Genomic DNA, 10435 nt, shown 5'->3' with positions numbered 1-10435 from the left:
GCTTGGACAACTGCTCGTGACCTAAAGAAAACAAAAAAGGAAAAGGCTATGAATAAGATAGGAAATAAATATGAAAAATTAAAAAGGGTAAATTTAACTAGGAAGGAATAAAATATAAATTAAGGTTAAAAATGAAATAACTGTACAACACAAATTAGAATGAAGGGTAAATTTAACTGGGAGAATAAGATAAAATATATAAATTAAAGTTGAAAATAAAATAACTGTACAACAAAATACACAATATAGAACTATATAAGAATGTATGAAGAAATCTAAATAAATATATACACAATAACAGCAGCTGTACAAGTATTAACTGGAAATGAAGAATATAGTGTCCAGTGTTGTGCAAAAACAACAATTAATTACTTTACATTTTAAAGTAAGTATTAGTTCATCATATTATCAAGTATACAGAATTATTGCAGTAACAGTTACTGACGTGGGTCCTGTTGCACTGGGCCCATATTTGTGATGTGACTGAAACTATGAGTGTTTCTCCACACGTCCACATTTTTAATAGACTCATGGATCGAAGGTCGTGGCTGCATTTAAACATGTTGCTAATGCTTCTGAATCTAACATCCCAGATGCCCCATTCTGGAGGTGGATTCCTGGATTAAAATGACTTTTGTCGTGTATTTGTGAGAAATGAACTTTCCCGTACTGACAGGCCGTGGCTGTGGGTCGCAGAGCCAGCCTCCTGCCCTCCTCTGCACGGGAACAAAAGCAGAGATGCAGTCAGGAGCTTTATGGGCTGCCTGCATCCCCAGGGCACTGTATGTGGGGCACCCCGAGCCTCCAGGACTTTCATGTTTTGCACTTTGTAAAATATTGACACTCCCTGGGCTTTCAAAACTGCACCATTGATTGGCGCTTAAGCCTCGCAGCTGGACTCTGACCAAAGCTGCTTCGTATTATTGGCGTGATTAATTAAAAAGAAAATGGTTTTAGCATGGCTGGATACACAGACGGGCTGCAGCCGCGACATGGTGGGACATGGCATTACATACAGACGCGTTTGCTCGCATGCACACGCATGAGCGGCGTACTGCGATGGCTGAAGGGTGAGGGGAGGTGTATGAAACACATTAACCCACAATGCACTGCTGAGTTTTGACAGATCCCTGCTTCAGGGCTGCTGAATTCATGAGCCATTACTCCTTCTCCTAGTTGGTGCATTATGTTCCATGTCATCTGCTATTAGTGGTGCAGTGACTGACATCCATTGAGAAAGCCGGTGCTTTCTGACACTGGCCAGCTGATGGGGCCAGCGTGGTGTTCTTGGGCTACGATGAAGCCACATTGTTGTTTTGTTTCCAGGCCTCCCTCTTTTTCTTGCTCATCCAGTTGCATTCATGCCTGCAGTAATCAGGACAATATTGCATCCTCCACAACGTCAAAGCAGCTATTGTGGTGCACAGTGAGCTCCAGCTGGCCTGCTTTACTCTTTTAGGGTACAGTGAGCTGGGGTTACCACCTTACGTTAGACTGTTCATGTCACGCAAGCTGTGATGTGGAGTTGATGTTTTTAAGGACAAAAATCCTGAAGCCTTTAAATTATTAGAAATTCAGCAAATATAAGAAATAAGTCTGTATTTACCATCTGTTTGCTCCTTTTCTGTGTATATAAGCAAACTGCATATGCTGTAGTATCTAATATCTCTGCCTTAACAACTGTGATGTGTATGAAACTGGGCCATGATCTCAGGAAGTATGCTGACTTCCTGTTTCAAATGCAATCTGACTGTATTGTAATTGTGACCATCACAGATACAGGAGTATATTTGAGTAACCCCCCCACCCCCACCACCTATTAGCCCACAGTCTAAATAGGCCTAAAAGGTTATGATGGAATTCGTCCCTGCCTGTTGTTGTTTACGCACTTCTTAGCGAAGGTCAGTGTATTGACCAATCTGGATATGGGGCAAGCATGACAAAACGCTGACATATAATCTGTGTGGCCTTGATGCTCCATTAAATGATCGATTCAGCTGGTTTGGGCTGGGGTGGGTGGGGGGGGTAACCAGGGACTATGAAAGGTCAGTAACTGTTAGTTCATTGCTGGAGTGATTAATAAATCAATAGGAACAGCAGAGAGGTCCAGTAAATAAAACAGTTCCACCGAGTCCTGACCTCTCTGCAAACGGATGAATGAGGTGAGGGTGTGTCTACCAAAAGACCCCCCCTCTCTGAACCCCCATACATACTGCTGACTGCTGCTGCTATAGAAACAGATGAATATTATACTAATATTCATTATTTTAATATTATAGTCATATTCACATTATACTAATCTTTAGTATACTAACGATCTGTTACATTAGACAGTCATGCATGTTCTGGTTACATTAGTTGTATTTGTTTCTCTTTTTTTGTGAAATAATCTCTACTTTTACAGGATTTGTTTCTGGTGTATTTTGTTGATGATGTTATCCTTAGAAAAGTACATAAACTTCCCTCCTGACAGACAAATAAGCTAACCCCGAGGTTATTTATTATTTATTATTATCCAGACTTTGTCTGAATTAAGCAACACAGACTACAGCAGGGGGAGCCAGGACAAAAGGTCAGGGGGGAGATGTCGTAACCCCCACACAAGATTGGTACCACACTGGGTACCCACTTAATGTCTGCTGGGAGATGTGAACGCAGTATTATGGACAATATCTACTGCGACCATCACTGAACCAACCAGCTGATCTACAGCACGGCAGCAGTGACCAGGGAGATGCTACAAGATGAGCAGTAGCCTCCATGGAGAAGGAGGCTAGAGGCCAAGATGAGGGCAGCTGTAAGCTGTCCACACCTGAGGCCAAAGAGCCACAGCCTCGGTCAGCTGCTGGAGGAGGCAGGGAGAGAATAAACCAGCTGTTCGCCACAGAACCAGCCAAGGTGTAACCTCAGTGACGGGGGAACAACACGAGAACATGACCTGTAGTGTATGTGCTGATGGTGTGTGTGTGCATACACTCTGTACATACAGCAGAGATGTTTGTGCTTCTCTGTCACGGATTCACGTAACTTAGTGTTGTTAAACTGTTGTTATGAACAACATCGATAAAACAAACAACATCAGTAAAAGCCGACATGTATGCAGTCATGATGTGTTGTTATGAACATCTTGATGAGATTATTTAATTGAGCTAAAGTCGATAATCTCTCCCACACACACGCACGCACGCACACACACGCACGCACACACACACGCGCACGCACACACACGCACACACGCACGCACACACACACGCGCGCACGCACGCACACGCGCACGCACACACGCACGCGCGCACGCACACACACACGCACGCACACGCGCACACACACGCACACACACGCATGCTCTGTTGGTTATTCTTTTAATGGACTTCCAGGTTGTTTGTGATTGGTCAGTACCTTCCTTGGCATATCCTGCTGTTGATGTTTTCAGGCAAGAAAACTAATAAACAGTAATTAGAGAAAGCGAGTGCACGCGTACACAGGGAGGCTGCAGTTTATGTTCATGCAGTTTGTTCATCAGCAAATTGCTCACCTTTGCAGGCAATGCTGCACTAACACATTTAAGCGACAGGGGGCAGTAGCGCCCCATGCCTGGGGTGTGCTGTAGCCCTGCGTGTGAGAGAAAAGAAATGGTTGCCACATGTTTCTCGTCTAATGCACTGGAGGATGTTTGAGTGGATTTCAAACATTTCCCTCGGAGGCATCTCTCTTGAATTTTCTCCATGTAGGAAGAAGATGAAATGCAGCAGCTTCTGTGGTAATGACTGGAACACACACACACACACACACACACACACACACACACACACACACACACACACACACACACACACACACACACACACACACACAGCTATACATAACAATTAGTTTCTCTAATATTTTGTTTTGTACTTGTTTCCTTTTTATTTTCTCAGCAACCAGTGTCACGAAGAATAACAGCTTCATATTTACAGAGTGTAATTAAATCTGCATTTGTGACACACGACAAACAAGCTGCAGACAATATTATTTAAATGTCCTTTGACTCTAAAACACAGGCTGATCTATTGTTCACAGCTCAAATGAACTGTGTCTGCTTTAAAGACTTGAAACTGGGACGAACACGTACGAGTCTTTAAATGAAGCTGAAGACTAATTAGGTTGTTGTTTTTTAAACATTAAGAAGCTGGTTGGTTGGACAGCTTCCAGAAAGCTTCAGTCCTGAGCAGCAGAGTCGCAGTGCTTCTTCTACTATAGCACTTTACTAAAAGCAGCTAAAACACAGGTAAACATAAAGGTCAGCTGTGATTTACTGGATCTGACTCTGAAAGCACACATCAAGGTTTCACTATTATCACTTGTAAACATGACTAGCAAACAGTGCTGTAGGCTGAAAGAAACCTCTGTCACTGATTCAATGGTGATAATTGACACGTAGCAACATTTGGGTCCTTGAAGAATAATTTTGATAATAAATAATACGTGAAATATGCACACAGAGCATGTGTGTACAGTTTAATGTTGGAATAAATACCAGAAGCAACATGCAAAAAGCAAAGTACATAATGTCAGTTGGTTTCTAAAGGTGTCTAACCGCTGTGCTCCAATATTTGTACACAGCACATCGATTTTAAATATAATGTAAAAGTGATTATTTGACACAAATGCAGTTGAACTGGGAATCCTATAAGATTTGTATATTTAATATTCAAATGGATTTAACCACATTCAAACTGATCACATACTGAAGCATACCTGCTAAAATGAAATGTAAATAAAATAAAGGAGCATATGCGACTGATGTTCACCAGTGTCTGAATCTCCAGATTAAGATTAAACTGAAATGACAAGTTAGTTGAGCCGGTCTAAAATCCTGTCTCCATGTGACATGAATGAATTTTCCAGCTGAGTGAACGCCATTATTGATCCCACACGGAGACACTTCTAGAACTGTGCCCACACCGAAGTTGGCTTTTGGTTAAATGTTGGACAGTCGAGTTAAAGACGAGGACGTTTCTGTCTGACTGTCCTGGAGAAATCCAGCTGCTTTTGCATTTATTATTTGAGCATTCAAATCCTCTTTGTTCGCTGTGTTTTTGCCTCAGTAACAGTGAGCTGTTCCACCTCACTGATGTTTGACTCATGTGTCCAAAGCGACACTCACAGATGTCATGACGTCGGGGGTGGTACCCCTGCTCCCAGAAGGATTTATTCTAGCAGTTGGCCTTTGAGTGCCACTACCCACTGCCGTCCTCTGCTCCAACAGTCCATTGGTCTTTAATAATCCTGCTGCTGTGGTTATTACTGGGATGCTCATGAATGAAGCCTGATGCAAAACATTCTTTCGTACGGTCTGTTGGTCATGTGTTTGGCACTGTGTCTGCTAATAACATCTATTGGAGGTTATGAATCCGAATTTCAGGAGCGGGACCACGCCTCCAAACACGCTCCTTCCTGTTGTCATCTATATAGGTTCCCCCAGTTCTGCAAACTGTTCATTCTCGTTTACGTGCCCTCCCTCCCTCCTTGTTCTCAGTTCTTTAACTTCTTCACTCCTATTTATAACACGGGGATCTGCCAGGCCCGGGAGCCGTCGCCAGTCCCCTTCGAGGCCTTCCCCAAACCGCAGCTCAATTAATGTCCAAGCATCATCTTTACCTACTAAAACGCTGCCAATCCTAAAATGAGGACGTGGGCCCAGCTAGTGAACTGTGGACTGTGGACGACAACAACCCCAAGGCAGTTACAGAAGTCACCATCACATGTGGAACATAAAGTCCCAGCTGCTGTTCTGCATACGCCTCAAGCACCCAGGCCAACTCATCACTAAGACTGGATACAGATATAATTCAGGAGTGGAGTTCCCATCAGCCACCTCCTCTACATGGATGACATGAAGCTGTATACATGCAGTGAGAGAGACGCTGACCCACTGAGCCGCGTCACTAGGATCTACAGCGAGGACGCTGTGATGTCATTCAGAAAACGGGAAGGGTGACGATGAGTAATTAGTGCGCGTTAGTGCCACAGGCCTGGATAAAACACGAGGCATTCACAACTAAGGGAGGCTGCAGCTGAGCCAGTAATGACTCAGCTTACAGACAGGAACAGGAAGAGGAACTACACGGACCACCAACCCTTTCCATGGGACGTACCATCGACAAAAACAGTTGGTGGCTGACATCAAGAAAAATTACCCGTAGGTAGAAAAGGTTGGTGTAAAGGACAGCACAGGAACAGGCTCTAAGCACCAAACAGGCTGCAGGCCGTGCCAAGGGCCCCGAAGACTCTCCAACACATGTAAGCTGGGCCCATGTACACTGAGAGGCAGCCTCCAGTGGCTGGGAAAAGTATAGCAGCATCAGAAATGAGAAAATAGGTTCAAAGTATCAGGTCTGAAGGAACAACTGAACAACTGGATGATGTGAAAAGGTCTGAAATAAAGACGTATTTACCTGTTGTGACTGGAGGACACACACAGGGTGGGTATATGCTAGGGGTGGGGGGAAAAATCGATACTGTGTAGCATCGTGATATTTTGTTTGCTAATAATGTATCGATACAGCGACAGCAGAAATCGATATTTTGTTACAAAAAAGGTTTTTGTGCTCTGACTTCAGAGCATGTTGATCCTTTTTCTGAGCAACAATCCTGACATTCCTTCACTGTCCAAATGTGTTTAACATGTTTTATGGCAGCAATAAACATGACAGTTTACTTATTTTAATTTAAGACATGTTTTATTTTAATTAAGTTTAAAACTTTTTTATTTAATGTAAAATTATATTTTGTTTTAATTTACTTTCAAATTCTTCAGTTGCTGAATGGGCTGCATAGTTTCCATAAATTGCATAGTTCAGAATAGCTATAATTGTACCAGATGGTTGCATTCAGTTGGACTAGACTGTAATACAAACCGTTCAGTTTGTCAACAATAAAACTGAACTGAGAGAAAGACTGAGTGTGAGACTTTGATATTAGATAAAATGAATATTGATAAAGTTTACCTTTATGTACAGAATCTGAATATCGCAAAATATTTTTAAAAATTGCAATAATATCGTATCGTGCGTTAAGTATTGTGATAATATCGTATCGTGCGTTAAGTATTGTGATAATATCGTATCGTGGGATGTTTGATGATTCCCACCTCTAGTATATGTCTGTATCTATCTATCATCAGTGTTTTGTGATTGAAAATACAATTAAAATGAAGGTGAAGCACACAGCAGCAGCTAAAGTGTGATTCATTTGGCAGAAAGCTTATGAAAGACTGACACTGTTACAGTATTAAACCCAGTGTGTCTCTTTGTCGGGACGCTGTGAGGTCTTTCAAACGCTGCTCCTGTCAGACGAGGAGTCCCAGCATTCAGTGTGTGCTGTTTTCAGTATGTAATGACAGAAATATAACAAACATAATAGATACATAGTTGCATATAATCAGTAGAAAATTCCATGAGCTGAGAAGCACCAACAGTGTAAACAGAATAAACAACGATGCTGGACAGTTGTTCACGTGGGGTTTGCAGTTTTTAGACGTCCCAGTCTTTCTGCCAGCGCGGTGATATTTGGTCTGTCATTATGCTTCAGGCAAGACAAAACAAACAGCAAAAAAGCTTCTTTATTTTTAAAGGTGTTGGTTGCTTATCCAGTCTGCTGGCCTCAGAAAGCCTAGTCTGAAAACCTGAGCAGCAGTCTGGTGCTGTAGCTCTTATTACAGGCAGAATCTATTAAGAGTTTTCTGTACCAAGCCTGTCTGTCAGGGCTTTCATGCAGCTAACAAGGAGTGATTAATCACAGGAGAAATCTGCCTGTCACAACTGAGGCAGCAGTGGGACACACTGCTCTCGGTTGCTGGTCTTTGTCCAGGACTAATCTCTGTACAAAATCGACTCCCAGTGCTCTCTTGCCCACAGGCGACTTCTCTGTTCTGCCTCTATCTCATAAATCCACCATCTGGTCACACTGACAGGTTGTTATTAATCTGAGGAACATCTCTGATTTCTCTGTGGATGACATCGAGGCTTACACTGGGTAAAACAGCTATCACAGTCAGTCCCTGTCATGCATTTTGTCACGCGTGTGGAAAACAATTTTGGTTGCACAAAAAAGATTTTGAGAGTGGTAATAACATCAAAGGGCCAAAACGTCCCCTACGTCCTTCGCTTCATTAGCAGAACATTGTGTTTTCTTTCAAATTACAAGCATAGAGATGGCTGACGATGGCACAACAAAACACGCCATCATCGGGTTTGCTGTGTCTCCCAGAACAGTCTCGTGAGGAGCTCCCAGTTACTGCAGGAGAGCTGGACGGGCTCTAGAAGGTCCATAACCCATTAGCAGGGACGGTGCTTTGTGCAAGGAAGAGCCGCAGCTACAAAATGACCTTCAGCAGCCCGCTGCTGTCACACAATGTCTCTGACCAAACAGACCCTGTGCCCAACACCTGTCACCTCAGAGCCTGATTGGTGCCTGCCACAGAATACCAGAGCCGAGAGGTCCATCACTGGGCCCTGTGGTTTCTACAGATGAGAGCAAGCTCAGTCTGAGCACATGTGACAGATGTAAGAAGGTGATGATCTGCATATTTATGGAGCGATGCACAGACACGTACAGGCTGGGCAATAACAGCCTGACTGTCAGTAGGTATCTGGATGAAATCCTTGGACCTGTCAGTCTGTATGCTGGTGCAGAGGGTCATGGCTCCCCCCTCATGTGCAGGTAGATCCTGGAGGGTGAAGGAACTGATACCATCACCGGTCCTAAATCCAGTAGATCACCTTAGGGACTTTATGGAAAAGCCCCACATTATCTTTACTAGAAGTTCAGAGATGATCCACAGCTAAAATAATTTAAAACTTTTCATCCATCACTGCCAATCAAAATCAGCTGAGAGGAAATGAGATCAGATCCCTGCAAATGTGTAACGCACTCACAGCAAACCCCGTGTACAGGTGTAGATATTATCTGACTTTGGTGTGATCCTACAAGAAGAAACACATGACGTCTAAACAAAAACATCAAACATTTTAATGCACAGTTTTATATACCAACAACAACCAGCTCCCTCCCACTCCACTCATGACACTTCTAATATACTGTCAGCAACTCCACATCAATAAATAAAAAACAGTCTAATAATTGCCGTTTTATTGATGATTGTATTAATGATGATGAACAATCATATCTGGCCGTCTGTCACACGTAACCAGTAAGAATCACAGATTCTGGGATGTTACTGAATGGAGACAGTCTGGAGTGTGGCTACAGTTAGCTCATTGTTTGCTTTCATAGTCACATGTAGGCTTTCATGAAGTGTTCCTGGGACCAAAAGGTATCAGAAGCTTTGATCCAGTTGTGTAAAAGACACTTTCCTTTAAATGTTTTCTGAAATATTCCTCCAGGTTCTTTCGAAAACAAATGTCCAGGACCTGGAATTATATTCACACTCTGAGAAGCAGTGAAAGCAGATCAGAGAGGAGAGAGAGGACGAGACATCACAGAACAACAGGGCAGTGGGAACAATCTCATACTCTCCTCAGTCTATTGCATGGAAAAGTAGGTTTGATCCAGGTTATAGCTCCCCTCCCTAAGTTATCCTCTATGTATCCTGTGCCTACATCCTTTCCCACTTATGAGCAATATTGGCAGCTCATATGGATCAGAGGAACAGAGAAGGGAGTAGAAAAGTAGAATAAAATAGTTTTGAGATCCCTTCCCAGACGCCTTAACGCCCACTCACATCCTGGGCCATCTGACCTCAGGAATTCGCATGATAAGGTGGGGCCAGGTTTCACAATGAACTCACCCGAAACTCTGGCTGATTGGGACCCACGCCCAGTTTCCCACCTTGGCTCATGTGATTAGAGGATCATCAGGGGTCCTTTTGTCCCTCTGTGGGGGGAAACTCCCACTAGGTTTATATCTGGGACTCTCCACCATTTGACCTTAGAACTGAAGAAGCTTCTCGGATGAGAGGTGAAACGTCTTCAAGCAACTTAAAGAAGTCCAGACGCTTTTCTTTGCAAGCTCCTTAGACTACGATGACCTGGATGACTGAGAACCTTCACAGACATAGAATAAAATAGAATAAAGTGTCTCCCAGTTTGGCGAGCAAGATAAACCTGGACGAGAAAACATCAAAGACATCATGATGTATATGAGTATATAAACCCCACCATGAAGAGGACACAGATGAGACAATACAGGATTGATTTTAAAATTTTACTGCTGGTTTTTAAGGTTCTTAACGGTACTGCACCTCCTTACCTGGCAGAGCTTCTTAGCATTTACCGCCCCAGGAGATCTTTGAGGTCAGCAGACCTGATGCTTTTAGATGTTCCCAGGTACAGACTAAAGACTAGGGGAGAGAGGGCTTTTGCTGTGGCTGCACCCAGACTGTGGAACAGTTTACCTCCTCACATCAGATTCTCCACAAGCCTTGGAACTT

This window comes from Rhamphochromis sp. 'chilingali' (assembly GCF_963969265.1).
Source record: "Rhamphochromis sp. 'chilingali' genome assembly, chromosome: 10".
Lineage (NCBI taxonomy): Eukaryota > Metazoa > Chordata > Actinopteri > Cichliformes > Cichlidae > Rhamphochromis > Rhamphochromis sp. 'chilingali'.
Note: the sequence above shows the minus strand (reverse complement) of the source record.